Below are 17,407 nucleotides of genomic sequence, written 5' to 3'. Positions count from 1 at the left end.
GGTGACTTTGTGAATTTTTTGTTAGTTTTGCATCCTGATTTTAATGTTTAGATTTTTATTTTGGATGAGAGGTTGTCGTCTGTTTTTGTTGCTAGAAGTGTATGTCACCATGCATTGTGCTGTGAGAGCCAGGAGTAGGACAGGCTTTCCTCTTTTCAAAGGAGCGGCACAATTAATACTGTTGGAGAGATTTCAAACCTATGCTCAACCCTAAACTCAGCAAACCATATAAAATGTGTTTACCAGAGCTAATCGAGTCATGGGTATTAAAATTAGGTCTGGATGAGTAAAGTTTTTTTAATCCAAACTAATAAGTGCATTTGCAATATATATTGTAGTGATATCTTGGTACTTTGAGCTGTATTTGTTATATTCTACTATGCCTCTTTTTCTCAATGTTATAAAAATGTGTGCATTTGCATATGGGATCTTTAGAATATGCTGCAGATTTTAATACAGGTTTCATATGTTTTTCATGTGAAGCCTATAGCTGTGGTTTTTGCAGGTGTGCCAAGCACCATTATGAATTGTGCACTTGCTTTGAGTTTATACAGAATGTGGTTGTACATTGCCCATAAGCCGTACTCTAAAGGATTTGCTTTATTATTATGTACCACAACCCTTGTACAAATGTTGCCTAACAGTAGGTTATCTGGAAATGTACACAATGGTTTTGCTGGCTATGTGAACACAGAGAATTATGCACAGGTCATTGATTCGCAAAAAAAATGTGGGAAGTATTGCATATGTCACAATTTAGAACAGCAGATCGCAAACTAATACGCAAGTGTGGACACACTCTAAGGTCCATATTCATTGTATTGTTCCCAAGCTATTGAAGGTAACCTATGAGTGACTGTAAGCTGTCATGCATGATTCAAGCCTCTTGAAATCCTGAAGATGGAGGGAATACTTGTTTCAACACCTTTGAAAAGCCCTAGTGTAAATGAGATCAGATGCTTTTGTGTCCTCCCCTGCACTCAGGGGCGAGGATAATGCCTGCACCTTGCATGCTTTCACTTATGCCAACTACCACTTGGCATAAGTAGAAGGAATTTGCAAGAAATGTTTTTAAGTCTACATTATCTGCTGAAAATGTAAATGTTTACAGTTAGATCCATTTTAAGTAAACGTATCTTAAGAAGATATCCTGAAAATCAACCATCGATTCTGCTTGCCAAGATCTACACAGGATATAACTGGTCTAGATTATTGAGTGTTCACAGCTATTCCCCTGCAACCACAATATCTTTGATGTACAGGATATTGTGCGGTTTCTGAAACTGTAACTATTGTTGTGAGAAAAAATGATTTGAAGGTATTTTATGACTGTCTAGAATCTGTATGATCCTAGTGTTGCTATTATATAAATGGATTGATTTATTTACTAGACAATTATTGAACCACTCCGTGCACCATTTGGAAAAGACTAAGGAGCATATGCGCAATCTGTATTTGTAGCACTTGAGGTAGTAAAACTGTAGTACTACTGATATAGTGAAAAATGCTATTCACTAACTTATGGGTGGAGACTTTCGCCAACCGCTCCCCTATGTTTCCTATGCAAAGACCTCTTCCACAGTGGTGGAAATCTCCACATATGTACGCCTATATTTTACTAGCAAATGTGGGTGAGTCAAGGGGAGAGGTCTTCATATTTGCAGCAAATGTGGGAGGGTCAGGAGTGATTTTCTGGGAAATGGAGAATGCTTTCTACAAAATGAAAGGGAGTTGGTCAAATTAAATGAGTGTGTTCAGAAGGTCTAGGCTTCTACAAACACCCATGTACCAAAGAGTAAGCTCCTCGTTATGCAGAAGCTACACTTCTAAGTTTACTACAGCTCGAAATGTGTCAAACAGTTTGCAAATGTACTCAAACCCGGACTTGAAGTAGGTCAAGCACCAAATTTGGCCTCTCAAAAGTACTACAACACACTTCCATGGAATAAAATGGAGAAAGGAAGTTAAAATAACACTGCTGATGAACTAATGATAAATTAGTAAAATTATTGTTTTAAAATGTATTAATAAACATAATTAGAAATTAAAATAAATTAATTCTTCAAATGTTTGTGAAAACATTAAAACTAATCATAATTCATTCAACATATTTTTCAACAAAATGTAACACACTGTAAATAAAAGTAAAAATGTTGTGAGTGGTAATTTTGAAAAATATTCTTTGCATTGTTAATAATAAATGAAATATATTGTAATAATTCATTATTTAATGCCCATTTAATTTAATGAGTTAATGTGCCATAATATTTTATTTATTTAGTTAAAATAAATAATTAAATATGTGTAACATGTTTTACAATTAATAAAACTTTATTAATTTTTCTTATGCTTTCCCACTCTGAGATCTCCACCTCAGTCCGCAGATCTCCATCTATTTCTGTGAAGTAAAGTTACCTGAAGTTACCTGCAGTAACTTTACACTCATAAATCCTATTGCAAGAGGCTCAACCAGAGAGTGGACACATGTAAGTGTACTCTTAGGTATAAATCTTTAGTCAGAAATGATGTACAGCGAAAAAGTGCAAATGTCCACAGGGTTCTAATAGTGAAAATAAATGTGTGTAAATCGACATAAGCATATTTACACTTATTAATATGCCTTTTGAAACCGCACAGCTTATAAATGATGAGTTACCTTCTTACAGATGCATGGTTTGCAGAACTCCTCTGCTTGCTTCCCAGCTAAGCTAGCAGATCATGTACCCCCAATACTTGCTTTAGGCCACGGACCAGAACTGACATGGTTGCAACACTGCGCAACAGATCATGCACTCCGTAGTGTAATATGCCGAGTCCTTCCTTGGAAGGAGATTGTGCAACTTCAAATTTCCCACTAATATGTTACAATAGCATTTACTAGGGAAAAATGTTTTTCCTCTTCTGCCTGGGCAATAAAATAATGCAAACTACTTGGAAGGAAATGGCATAACATGCACTAAAGTTGGTGGAGTTTACCAAAACATCTGCCACACCACTTTTTTTGTAGACTGCAGTCAGTTTTAAAAATGGACCATGGTCATAATATAATCAGTCAAGTTATTACTTTGTTTCAAATTGATCTATTGGTTATTAAATAGTTCTTATCAATGAACAAACTAAATGTATATGTCCTTCGGTAATTGTAACAATTCTAAAAAGTCTATCATTGCAGCAAACAGGGAAGGCTTTTTAAAAGCAATAATTCTTGTGAACAATAATGTAAATTAAGCCATGGAAAAGGAAGTCTGTGCATTTATGGCAATAGCAAAACAAAGGAGAGCATTGGTGTTAGTCAGTTTATAAACATTTTTTCTAGGGGCATATAAAAACGTCAGGGTGGAAATTTTAAAATGTAAGACTATCTTAAGCAAGATCCACACCACTAGACCTCACTTCTGAAGAGGCAATACAGTGTTTCTGCCCCCAAGAGAGTCCGATTTGTGGTTTGGTACCCAATCTACCCCCTGAAGGTAGTAAGCAAACTACACAATGGGGATTTCCAAATGGTACATAGAAAGGATGGGCGCCCACCCTGGCATTGGGCCATATCACACACCAGAAGTGGCAATAGAGTCTTTTTGCCCCACCTGACAGAGGGTATATTTGGATGAATTTATGGGGTAGAAATCCCTCTAGACACCAGGGAAAGCATACATAAACAAAGGGGTGGGGTGTCCTATAATAGCATAGGGCCATGCCCCCACCCCAGGAAGGGGCAATACAGTCTTTCTGCCCCAATGGGGTGCAGATAGATTAGCCCTAATTGGGGGTTCAACCCAATTCGCCCCCATGATGGGGAGAGAGCCCCCTAAATACCAGGTATTGATTTGAAAATGGTGCCAAAACCGAGAAAAGGACAGGAGTGCCAACTATGGAATCGGGCCATACCCCCAGCCCATACAGGACAATACAATCTTTCTGTATTTCCTGGGGGGGGAAATAGGAGGTTTGTTTGATTAGGGGGTCCCAATCTGCCTCTAGGGTTGGAAAACCCATTAAAAACAGGAGATTTTACATTTGGTCAAAACAGGGCATTGGGCCATGCCCTAACCTGAAAGGAGCAATAAAGTTTTTCTGCAGGCAAGTAATAAAAAGGTCTATGTCCATATAACTTATGTTACTTTGCCTCGCGTGAGATTCAGCTATTTTCTTCCGTGAAGATTGGTTGGCATCACCAATCATTTTATTTCAAAATCATACGCCAACTGATTAGCTTTGTTCTGGTATACCCAAAAACTGCGATATACAGAAGTGGGGCATCTTTCCGACATATGAGATCATGTCTTTAGGGTAAGCAACATGAGGGAAAATAAGTGCATGACTGCCGTCTTCATTCCATGACTGACCCAACGATCTGAAGGTATAAAAACGCCACAGAAAATTGCAATGTCTAGTTTTAGCTGTAAAATACAAACTTAAAACAATAAATGTAGTTTCTTTGTCATATGGCTGCTTTTATCTCTTATCATTTCATTTCATTTGATAACTTTATTTCGGTCAGAAGACCATAAAAGCGTACAAACATACATCCTCAAATACATATACACAATAAAACAATAAATAACATTTCAAAGTTAAAAATCCTATTTTTTCCTTTTTTTAAAAAGAGATTAAACTTGAAGTCATCAATATGAAAGTAGTTAGGTTAAGAACGTTAGTCTCCTTCGCCACATGCTGTAGAGATAGCGGGATACAGCGAAAACAATTTTTGGGTCGGTGTCATAAACTAGAATCCTGTAGGCCTGCTTAAAATGACGAAAACCCAGGTTCCTACAAATGGGGATCAGCCAACTTTTCCTGATTAAGTGATACGCCGGGCAAAATAGCAGAGCGTGTAAAACAGACTCAGATTTATGGTTACAAGCAGGACAGCTTTCCAAGTTTTGTGCCTGCCACTTAAAGGTAAAAGACCTAACCGGTAAGGTACCATACCTTAGCTGGATGTACAATTTGCGTGCAAGTGGGGGTTCTATTTGGTCCATGAATTCCTCGAGTTTGGAGTCTTGTTTAACCAGGAGGAATTCCAAGGTCAGCCTACCCGTAGTTGAAGAACTCAGGTGTGTAGAAGAGTTTTCCATGGACACCAAAGAAAGAATTTCTTTCTTTGAAATCGCAGGGCAACTTTCCTCCGGATTCTCGCACATTTCCAGAAGTCCTAATGAAGTACAAACTTTATTAATATACAAAAGCCAAGGGATCTTTTTTGATTTAAGTGCAGGCCAGATCTCAACAAACTCTAATTTAAATGAGGTCAATTCAGGCACAGACCAAAGCCTTTTCCAGTAGAGGATAGGTTTTGCACTGATGATCTCCTCTATGGGGACCAGCCCAAGATCAAACCTAAGAGGGATCAACGGTGTGCTGGAAGGAAGCCCCAAGAGAGATCTTAAAAAGGATTGCTCAGCCCTTGAAAGAGACACTGACTGCTTGTGTCCCCAAAGTTCGGCCCCGTATATTGCGGCCACTCTAGCCTGTCTACAATAAATTTCAAGGGCGGGAGAGACTGGCTTAAAACTCGATCTTTTAAAAACTTTATTCAAGCCCCCTGTCAGTTGAGCGAGCTTGAGTGTTTACTTAACAATCTGGGAATTCCAAGAAAATTTCTCAGTTAAAGTCACACCCAAATATACAAAGGTTTTAACTCTCTCGAGGGGAATACCAAATAAAACTGGGTTGGGGCGCACCCGCACAGGGGGGTTAAAGATCATATATTTGGTTTTTTCCAAATTTATTTCGAGTCCTCTTATTTCACAGAATTTGGCGAAACCATTCAGCGTGTTTTGTATGCCCGTTGACGTTCTAGATAATAACAAAGTATCGTCCGCGAACATCAATGCGGGCACACGTCCTGAAGCTAGTCTGGGAGCGTCAGTATTTTTTATAGAATTTAAATGGTCAATGAGGCCATTGATATAGAGGCTGAACAGTGTGGGGGCCAGGACACACCCTTGGCGAACTCCTTTTGAAACAGAAAAGCGATCAGTGAGTTCGCCATATTTACCACATCTTACTTGGGCATAGTTATTGGCATGAAGCCTAACTAAGACAGCCAATAGATAAGATGGAAGGCCCAGGTCTGCCAGAACTTGCCATAGTTTAACACGAGGGACCAGATCAAAAGCAGCACGCAGGTCCACAAACACCAGGTAGAGGCTGCCACCCTCAACCAAGGCAGTTTTCCAATACAGGACCTGCAGGCGAAAGATCTGGTCTAAGGTGGAAGTACCAGCCCCGAAGCCTCCCTGAAAAGTGGTCAGGATTTCATTCTCCTCAATCCAGCCAAGGACCCTGTCCAAAAGGACTCTCCCCATTAGTTTTTGTGAGGTGTCTATTAAACTAATAGGCCTATAGTTGGAGGGAGTCAATGGGCAACCCTTTTTAAAAACAGGTACAATTTCTGCCCCAAGCAAAGTATAGGGCACTTCACCCCCCTGTAGAATGCTATTAAATAAGACAACCAGGTAGGGTGCCCAGATCTTTGGTTGGAACTTAAATAGATCTCCGGGCAATTTGTCAAGACCTGGTGCTTTATTTGAGAGCATTTTCCCAATTGCAGATTCCACCTCGGCCAAAGTAAAAAATTCAATAGAGGCAAGATCCATTTGGACAAGAGAAAAATCAAAGGTATCTGCAGAAGTTCTATCAAGGTCATGTGTTCCATACAAGTCACAAAAGTGTTTTTCCCAAATTGGGGCAGCTATATTTGGGGCAGGTGCAGAAGAGTACCCATTTACTCCAGTTGCAACAATGGACCAAAATGTTTTAGTGTCCTTACAACAGAGCGCATGGCCCAACTGTTCCCACAGTACAACTTCCCCTGCTTTCTTTGCTTCAACAATAGCCTTTTTATATAGAGAACGATTAATTTTAATTGCTTCTCTATCTTTTGTTTTTATTACAAACAGCAGGTCCTTTTTAGCTAGGCGGCACGTTTTATTAAACCATCTAGCCGTTTCAGTCCTTGGATATATGGCCCTCTTTACTGGGTACAGAATATCCCGTAATGCAATGACCAACTTCCCATGGATATCGGTAGGGCTGACCAAGGGTCCGGCGGCCCCCATCTTTTCAATAAATGGAATTATTATACCATACAGTTCCGCCAACTTACTGCTAGAGATTTGGAATACTGGCCACTTTACTCTTCTTCTACAGTTTCTAATTATTAGTGGTTCGGGTACAGGATTTTCAACCAGGGTCGAGTTTTTAAGCCCGAAGCTTCCTGGTTTGAGTGTCAGGACTAGAGCGTTGTGATCGCTGTCCAACCTCTCCATGACCATAAAATCATAGAGTCTATCCCAATACTTAGCTTCAATAAAGATATAATCAATTATTGAGGTGTAGCTAGCTTTGTTAAAGGTCTTTTTCCCAGGTCTATCTGGCATTACCCTACCATTACACGCTCGCAATGATGCATTTAAAGAGAGAGACTGCATTTGCAAGACAAGGGGAGTCCATGCTTTTACCGGTGGAGTAAGTGGATCAGGAATATTCCATAATATATCCACTTCATCACGGTCTCCCATACTTGAGTCCAATAAAGGCTCAAAATGGCAGTTGAAATCCCCGCCCAGAATTATCACAGTAGAGGAATCAAGCGACTGCAGTAGGTTAGACAATACAGTAATGGCCTCTGATTCCAGGCCCCTCTTAGTCGGTCTTGAATATACATTTATCAGGGCAATATCCACGCCTTTTTCCACTTCCAGGAGAACAAATTGTACATCCCGTGAGTGGATTGAAATAGCCTTTGCTTTTACACCCAGGTGGGAGCCAACCCATATGGACAACCCTCCCGAGGGCCTTCCCCTGCTACTCTTGCATGCCAAAATATCAAATATTGCAAAGCCCGGAGCCACAATCTTTTTAAGCAACCAGGTCTCTTGGAGCAGGCAGATATCAAATGAGGAAATGAATGAGCTCCACTCCGGGTTAGAGGATTTATTTTTAAGGCCGGCCACATTCCATGAGATAATTTTAATACCACTAACATTAGGTGATTGGTTAGGGATTCGGTAGTCTGGTAAGCCAGCACAGCTACTCAGTTCGGGAGGACCAACTACCACCTCTAGGTTGGGTACACAGTTATAGAGAGTGCATAAAGTAGAGGCGGGGGTAATTAAATCTGGGCTCGAAGTCCCCTTCATTGGACTTGGTCCTTTCCTTAAGTTGGATGCATCATTATAAGGTAGCTCAAAAATCGCCGATGGGCCAGGCTGTAATTTATCAGGGGGCAATAAGGGCTTTTGCCTCATCTGTCAGTCACAGCCATCTAGATTAGAGAGAGCCTGGTATCTATTTGAGACATCCAATGGTGTAAAAGGGACAAAATCTTCCAGCCTCCTGCTACAGTTTCCATATTTCTGTGGGAGTACTATATCCTGCCTTTGGAATTTATCAACATTCGTTTGTTGAGAGTTAGTTTTGGGCATATCATGCTCATACGTACGGGATACACGGAAGTTAGTCAAGGACAGAGGAAAAAGGGAAGCCCCAAAATGTCGGTCTCTACTCACGTGGGTTCTAGGGTAGAAAAAAGTTAGTTCCAGGGGAGTAATAGCAGTACCTGGGATCTCCACAGGATAGTTAAGGATGTACCTTACTGCTATTGGATCCCTGAAGTTAATAACAACTAAGTCCCCATTGATATCCTTCTCTCTGCTACCCAGCCAATCAAGTCGGCGAACATGAAGTATTTCGCCGTTGATGTAATGGGGAAGTGGGCGGTTTTGACTCAGCCAGTGAATGATCTTATTTTTAAGCTGAAAAAAACCCTCTTTCTTACCGTCTGGCAATCTAGGTACTCTTGCCAGCACTACAACATAGGGAACTGCTTCCGGAGGTAATTCAACCCGTGGTTCCCTACCGCTAGAACCCCTAGTAATATTAGGGCTCTTACACTCATTGTTGTCTAAGTTTTTTCCATCTTGTTTGTCCCCACTCCTCCGGGTTCCATTTGGAGCCAATCTTACAGATCTTACAGGTCTAGTGGTTGGTATATCCAAATCTTTAGGGCCAGTGGTCATCTCTGTAGTGGCAACAGTCCTCTTACTCATTAAGGCTGGGCCATCCTTGTCAACATAACAAGAAGGTTGTTGTGTTTTAGCAGGAGGACCGTCCATCAACACTTTATCTCTAATTTGGCCAAGTTTATTACTAACATTTAACTCCATATTCTCCAACCTTTCTTCAACCCTTTTTAGCCTCTCAATTATTGGTAGTATGAAAGACCTTATAAGATGTTCAATACTTTCCAGGGGATCAGTTAAATGAACTTTCTTAGGTGGGCTAGGATGGGGAATGCCAACTTCAGGTGGGTTTAATACAATATTAGAAACAGCCTTAGAAATTACCACTGGTGATTTATGTATAGAAGCATTTTGGTTAGTGGTCTTATTACTTTTCCCCGAAGCAGTGTGATTTATCCTAAGTCTGCGTGCCTCTCCCCCCTTCTTTCTCCTTTTTTTAGGTGGTGGACCAGGAATCTTATGCAACGGTAGGTTTCTAGCCCTTCTTTTGGAGATCTCTTTGTTTATCAATGGAGGAATTGGTATCACTTTTGGGTCAGGCAAGGAATCAAATGAGCTAGAGATTGTGATTGAGTGTATAGAGTCCAATGAATTGGGTACAAAAGGTTCAGGGGATAGCTCGCGAAGAAGTGCAGGGACACCATCTAGGGAGATCAGTTCGTCACCAGAAGGATTTCCGGCTGGCAGGGTAGCTTGTTGTGACAAATCAATTGGTCGTCTATTTTTTAGGTACTCAATCGACTTGCGCCGCTCAACCCTGCGCTCCGCTAGTAAGTCCTCCCTTTCTCGATCCGTGCTAGGCTTACTGAAATAATGGTCCAGAGTGCCCTTAGCCAAACCCCCAATCTTTCCGGGAAATAAATGTTCTTGACTCCCAGCCATAGTTTTAATAGTTCAGCGACCAGTCACCGCAACAAACCCAGCTTCCAAGGGGATCAGACGGCAAGGGATCAGAAAATATGTCCTATCAGAGTATGCCAAACACACAATCAGTCCAGATACATCCGTTATGGAACATAAACGGGAGCTGGAACACTTACAGTTCTGTAGCAGATGTCAGAGGGATTGCCCTGCCCGGCCTTGGTCGGTCCTTGACGGGCAAGGACGGGCCCGCCCTTGGCCCGGGCTTCGCCCGGGCGCCGCCCGCGCGCGTCCCGCGCTGCGCGGAGCCTGAGGATCTTTTGAATGTGCTGGGCGCGGGCAGATGTCGTCACAGCCGGGCGCCCAGCAACAAGGCTTCTGGGTATTGTGGTTCTTAGCCGTTTCCCTCACGGCGTTATCTGGGCTGTAACTCGATTCTCCCCCACAGTAGCCGTTCCCCTCACGGCGGTGACAAGAGCAGAATGGCAGAGTATCCGGTAAGGACCTTGTAAATGCGTGCGTCCCGCGCTGCGCGGAGCCTGAGGATCTTTTGAATGTGCTGGGCGCGGGCTGATATCGTCACAGCCGGGCGCCCAGCAACAAGGCTTCTGGGTATTGTGGTTCTTAGCCGTTTCCCTCACGGCGTTATCTGGGCTGTAACTCGATTCTCCCCCACAGTAGCCGTTCCCCTCACGGCGGTGACAAGAGCAGAATGGCAGAGTATCCGGTAAGGACCTTGTAAATGCGCGCGTCCCGCGCTGCACGGAGCCTGAGGATCTTTTGAATGTGCTGGGCGCGGGCTGATGTCGTCACAGCCGGGCGCCCAGCAACAAGGCTTCTGGGTATTGTGGTTCTTAGCCGTTTCCCTCACGGCGTTATCTGGGCTGTAACTCGATTCTCCCCCACAGTAGCCGTTCCCCTCACGGCGGTGACAAGAGCAGAATGGCAGAGTATCCGGTAAGGACCTTGTAAATGCGCGCGTCCCGCGCTGCGCGGAGCCTGAGGATCTTTTGAATGTGCTGGGCGCGGGCTGATGTCGTCACAGCCGGGCGCCCAGCAACAAGGCTTCTGGGTATTGTGGTTCTTAGCCGTTTCCCTCACGGCGTTATCTGGGCTGTAACTCGATTCTCCCCCACAGTAGCCGTTCCCCTCACGGCGGTGACAAGAGCAGAATGGCAGAGTATCCGGTAAGGACCTTGTAAATGCGCGCGTCCCAGATCAGCTTCATGTCATGTGGGAACCAATGTCTGAGGCATAATGGATGACTCGGGATACTAGGAGAAAAGAGGAAAAGGGCAGTGCCTTGGAGCGTTTCTTAATCAATGCTGATTAGTTGACACTGATGACTGTGGTTAATTACATTATTGACAAACCATTACCAGTATCATTGAACTTCCATCGGCTCAAAGTGTTTATTTTAGCAATTACTCCACAAAGAAAGCAAGGCGAATACCACTAAAAGTGTCATATATATCTGCGGCATATGTTTTGTAATGACCGGCAGTATACTGAAATAATTTGATGTACAGAACACTTTTTCTGACATTCAAATAATGGTAATACCATAAAAGCGCTCTGTAAAAATGGAGAAATGTGATAGGCTAGCATATTTGTAGAACCTATTCAGCAACCTACAGGAAAACAGTGTGTGAGGATAATCTCCCCTCCCCAGGTGTGTGCATAAGATTCAATTATTTCGTTTACAATAGATCATATTATTTGACATCTGCTATTCTGAAGACTGCCAGAAGATAAGCGCTGTAATGCGCCGCCTTTCCTCTCCATCCCTATCTAGTCACACCAGAGGTCCGGATATATTCAGATGAGCTGCAATGTAGGCCCGGTTTTTCCTGAATACTATATGATTCGTGTTTATAAAGTTTAGGATTAAACAATTCATATCTACTTGAAAGAATTTGCATTTATGTTGTATTGTGTGCACTCTTATCACAGGAGGGTCAAAGACGTTTGAGGAAACAATCTCTTTCTAATCAGTTTAGATGGTGAAATCATTCCATACTATTCCATTACATAAAATCTGTTACCCTGCAATTTCTTCTTGGCTTCTTTGCCAATGCCTTTTTGAGAAAAAACGTAGCGCAGTTGACTAAGTTGATTATTTAAAGGTAACAGCTAACTTGTTCTAATGAGCTGTTGCTTCTGTTTGTCTAGAAAAAACACTTTTTATTAAAGCCCCAAAATTCGGAGCGGTATTGATAACTCTGGCCTTTGGGAATTTCCTCATTGAATCCTGCATTACTTGTAAACAGAACCAGTGCCTCATAAATAAAGGTGTACAAGTTTCATTGTTTTTCTTAGAACTTTCGCCTGAAACACTGCCGTTTTACAAAGATTGCATGCACTCTTTGTAGTGAAACTTTAATGTTAGACACAACGTCATAGAGAACAGCATTCAACAGCATATAGGATTCATGCTTACCCCACATAAGCACAAAGGACCCCCGAACCCGTGCTGGCTGTTCAAAGACCGCCACGCTGCGGGACTAGTTGCATTATTTCAAATGCAGCGGTCAGACTGCCATGAGACCGCTGCTACTGGCAGGATCAAGGATCCTGCTAGGCCAGCAGTCTGCAAATGGCTGCAATATGCTGGCAGTGCCGCTGCCGGCACCGTAGAGCATATTGCGAGTTGAATTTTTGTCGCCTTTTTTGAGGATGGTGAGCCCGCCATGAAAAAGGAGGCAGGAAGACAAAAAAGGGGGTCCTAACAGGGCCGCCTGCCAGATTTGGGCAGGGTAGTGAATTTTGGGGGCACATGTAGTGCCCCCCTGTATTTCCACCCCCACTTTCTGCATGGTGTTGCATATATGCCACACCATGCAGAAAGGTTCAGTTGGCAGTCTGACTGTGACGGACTGCGTTACAGGCTCTTCTATGAGCCTTGCTGACCACCACAGTCAGACCGCACCAACACCGCCCGCCAGACCAGAATTTAGCTCCTGATCTGGCGGGCGGTCGCACAACGGGCCGCCTGCTCTAGGACTGCCAAACTCATAAACAGCCCCAAAGTGAATTCATGGGGAGGTAAAAGAGACACGTTATGGGGCACTGAACACTCTTTCCTAGATGATCAGTATGCACCTCTACAAAGGGTAGAGGTATGAATAGAGATTCTATCATTCTGCTGATGCCAACAACTGTTTTGATAGATACTCTGCACATAGATGAGGGGCACTATCTGTATGCCACAAATCCAGCAGCCCATCTTACTCTACTTGGAAGCTATTCAAAAAAGCTGTTTACCTCTAGTGGACATGTAGATGTAGAAGACACTGAGAAACAACAGTTAGATGGTGTCTTACGAAGAAGTAAGAGCTCTTATATCTTGATAAAGAAGATGGCAGACAGGGGCTATTTTACATTTAATTCTCAGTATTTAAATTTCTAACAATAATACTGTACATTTTCTTATTTAATGGGCAATGTTGAGCCAGCTGAATTCACTTTCAATGGAGGACATGCTCCTCTTTCTGTCTTAAAATATTTGTTTATTTGCACCCCAGTAGATCCTAATATTACTTTCAGATCAAGATTGTCTTCTACCTAAACCAATCCTCAGATCTTGTGAAAGCTTCTGCTTTCTTGTTAATTTCACAGGCTTACCCTGAAATGTGAGCATACCTGTCTGAAAGTCCTGAAGAGGCATGCCTTGTAGCTGTGGTGATCTATCTTTTCTTGTGGAGTAGGAGGGATACATTTGTCAAGTAACCCAGAAAATCCCTCCCACCAGAAGAGCCCGCATGACCTCAGTGCAAATAACATGGATGTAATACTTCATTCACAATAGGAGCTAGAATTTGGTATAAACCTGATTGGTGCTAGTACAGGTATGTCTTAATTAGGAGAATTTTCAAGGAAAGTAGGTAGAGCAGGTGAGACAGTTTGAAACCACTGAACCACTTTTGACTCCATCTGTTCCATTATCTGGCTGGCTTGAATAGAACTCTGCACTGAAATGTCATGTTTTCACTGAAGGATTTTGCTCAGTATCTTCAAAAGACTGGTTCCCCTATCTATAACAACATGGTGATTTAACTTCAGCTGTTTTTAGGTAATCAGAGTCCATCTCAATGCCACCTGTCACTGACTCATGCTTGAATGAACTGAGCACCACAAGTTCTTCTACATAAGAGGAATCTTTTTCTACTGTACCAGGCATCCAGCGGCATACTGACCAGCCTATTCTTTCCTATGATATTTACTTTGCTCACAAGACTTATAAGCACTCTTTGAAAGATTATAATGGTCAATTAACTCCTACAGTTATTTGCGTCACAATGTATGTTTATTACAAGAACATACCAAAATCTATAGTAGATTTAAGCATATATATTTTAACCTAGCCACTCTTATATTCACAAATTAGCCGTTTTAAATTCTGTTTAATTATTTCTCACTGAGTTCACATCTGCAATGACCTGTGCCTAAAGATTTTGGTCATATTGCATTAGGTTTTGTGATTACAGTAAAGTCTGGATACAAAGGCAAAAGAGCAAAAGGTACCTTTGTGAACATTTCAGCCCACTAATGTTATATCTGGTTACGGGTGTTGTTCCTATAACTTGCCCGTAATCTTGTATTTCCGACTCCAAGTCTTCCTTGCCACAGTCCTTAAAAACACAAATGTAACTCTAGCCTCCATAGTTACAATAGAAATGTGACCCTAGAAAGAGAGTCAAGTCCACAACTGCCAGGTCAAAAAGTAGGCTTCTTGCCAACCAAAACTGAAAGGCAAAGTACAGCAAATCAATCAATCAATCAATCAATCAGGGAATTGTAAGCACGCTACTCAGCCATGAGGGTCACAAGGCGCTGAAGTGGAGGGGTCCACTGGTCTGTTTAGCCGAAGAGCCAGGTCTTGAGGGTCTTTCTGAAGGTGTTCAGGGAGGAGGATCGTCTGATGTCTGCCGGTAGCTCGTTCCAGGTCTTGGCTGCAATGTGAGAGAAGGATCTTCTGCCTGCGCTGGCTCTGTGGATGCGTGGGGTTTCGGCCAGTGCGAGGTTGAAAGATCAGAGGTTTCTTTTGGGTACGTGGAAGTTGATTCTGTCATTGAGGTATTTGGGTCCGTTGTTGTGCATGCATTTGTAGGCGTGAGTGAGACTCTTGAAAGTGACTCTTTTCTCCACCAGGAGCCAGTGGAGACTTCGTAGGTGTTGACTGATATGTTCGTGTTGGGGGATGCCGAGGACAAGTCTGGCAGCGGTGTTCTATATTGTCTGGAGTTTGCGGAGTAGGGACTTGTTGATGCCGGCATAGAGTGCGTTTCCATAGTCCAGTCTGCTGGTGATGAGTGCGTGGGTGACTGTCTTCCTTGACTCAGGGGCGATCCACTTAAAGGTCTTGTGGAGGATGCGGAGGGCGTTGAAGCAGCTGGAGGTGACGGTGTTGACCTGTCGGTTTATGGTGAGTGATGAGTCGAGTACGATGCCGAGGTTCTTGGCATGGTCTGAGGGGTAGGTGGGCTTCCGAGGCCGGTCGGCCACCAGGTGCTGTCCCATGCAGAAGGGGTGGTACCGAGGACGAGGACTTCTGTCTTCTCGGCGTTAAGCTTCAGGCAGCTGTTGGTCATCCTAACTGCGACATCTTGCATTCCTTTCTGGAAGTTGAGTTTGACAGTGGTGGGGTCTTTGGTGAGGGAGAGGATGAGCTGGATGTCGTCAGCGTAGGATACGACGTTGAGGCCGTGTTGTCAGACGATGGCTGCGAGTGGGGCCATGTAGATGTTGAAGAGGGTGGGGCTCAGGGCTGAACCCTGTGGGACTCTGCAGGTGATTTTCGTGGGGTCGGAGAGGAAGGGTGGAAGTCTGATCCTTTGGCTTCTTCCGGTGAGGAATGATCGGATCAAGTCCAGGGCTGTTGTTTGTATACCTGCATCGTGTAGTCTGGTGACGATTGTGCGGTGGAAGACGGTGTTGAAGGCCACTGATAGGTCAAGTAGGATGAGGGCTGCGGAGTGGCCTTGGTCCAGGAGGGTGCGGATGTCATCTGTGGCAGCGAGTAGGGCAGTCTATGTGCTGTAGTTGTTTCGGAATCCAGATTGGGACGGGTCGAGGACGGCGTTCTCTTCAATGAATCGTGTCAGTTTCCTGTTGACTGTTTTCTCTGCAACTTGCAGCGAAGGGGAGGAGTGAGATGGGCCGACAGTTCTTGAGGTCAGTGGGGTCAGCTGTGGGAGGTCTGACTTCTGAGTGCTTCCAGTCGTCTGGGAAGGGGCCTCTTTTGAAGGTGGTGTTGATGGTGCGTTGCAGTTCGGGTGCGATGGCAGCCGCGGCTCTGTGGTAGATGTGGGGGGGCAGGGGTCGGTGGGGGCCACCGAGTGGATGCTTTCCATGGTTGAGGCAGTGTCTTTGGCCGTGATCGGTGTCCGATTGGAGATGGAGGGCTGGCTGGTATTTCTGGGGGGCGGGGGCCGTCTGTGGTGCCTGGTGGATGGTCAAAAGATAAGAATAGGTTGTGAATCATTTCACATTACAAACACAGAGACTGCAATGTTTTCCCATCATCCAGGCACAGGAAATTACATCACTGGATTTCCCATCATCTATCTGCACAGAAAGTGACAATTGGATTTCCCATCATTCGCACATTTCATATCATCCATCTGCACAGAAAGTGACATCAATGGTGTTCTGCCAAAAGTGTGTTTAAAAGAATAAGCTAAGCAAGAAGACTACACTTTGCATCACCCATCTGCATGGAAAGTGATATCACGGGATTTCACTTCATCCAAATGCACAGGAAGTTACCATTTGATTTCTCATCATATATCTGCTCAGGAAGTGACTTCAATGGTTTCCATTTGCACAAGTGGGGGCATCATTACATTTCCATCATTCATTTCTACAATAAGAGACCACTGGATATTCCATCATCCATCATCCATCTGCACAGGAATTGACTGTCTTCTCTCTACTTCCATCAACTCTTTAAGGCATTTCATTGGCTGGGGCTCCGCAGTAAAGGGCAGACACATAAAAGAACACTGTTATGGCCAGAAAGGGTCTTGGCCCAGAACCCTTGTTCTACTAAAACCTAAAAGGTAAGCTAAAATAATGTGCATCATCCAGCACCCCATCCTGCCAATTGCCACAATCACACCCAGGCGTTGATGACTCAGACACTTGCATAGCATTCACACAAGACAAGACATAAGCCCAAACTCATACACATCCCACAACTACTACACAGTCTCAAACTACAGAATCAACATACCAACTCATGCCTCTTAATGCTCATTCTCCAGTAGTCCATGCACCAGACATTACAGACTTCATCACCTATTACAAGTTTGACATTGTCTTCATCACAGAATCATGATTCACATCCACTCCTTCGCACATCCCAGATGTCCTTCTTCCCACAGGCTACAGTATCTATCATGTGGGTTGCACACAAGGATGGAGGAGACTTTACTGTCAACCATACGTCTTCCTTGTCCTGCATCCTATGCAAGCAGATAACATTCAACTCCATGGGACTGCTGACATGCCATTCC

General features: G+C 43.5%; 1 protein-coding gene across 1 annotated transcript in view; it reads left to right on the top strand.

The window, feature by feature from the left end:
• Window positions 1-17,407, top strand: part of B3GALT1 (beta-1,3-galactosyltransferase 1) — a 1,403,455-nt gene that overhangs the window by 503,674 nt on the left and 882,374 nt on the right. The gene's annotated exons all lie outside the window — the stretch shown is intronic.

Source organism: Triturus cristatus, chromosome 3_1, assembly GCF_964204655.1.
Source record: "Triturus cristatus chromosome 3_1, aTriCri1.1, whole genome shotgun sequence".
NCBI classification, from domain to species: domain Eukaryota; kingdom Metazoa; phylum Chordata; class Amphibia; order Caudata; family Salamandridae; genus Triturus; species Triturus cristatus.
This window is presented reverse-complemented; position numbering and strand designations above follow the sequence as displayed.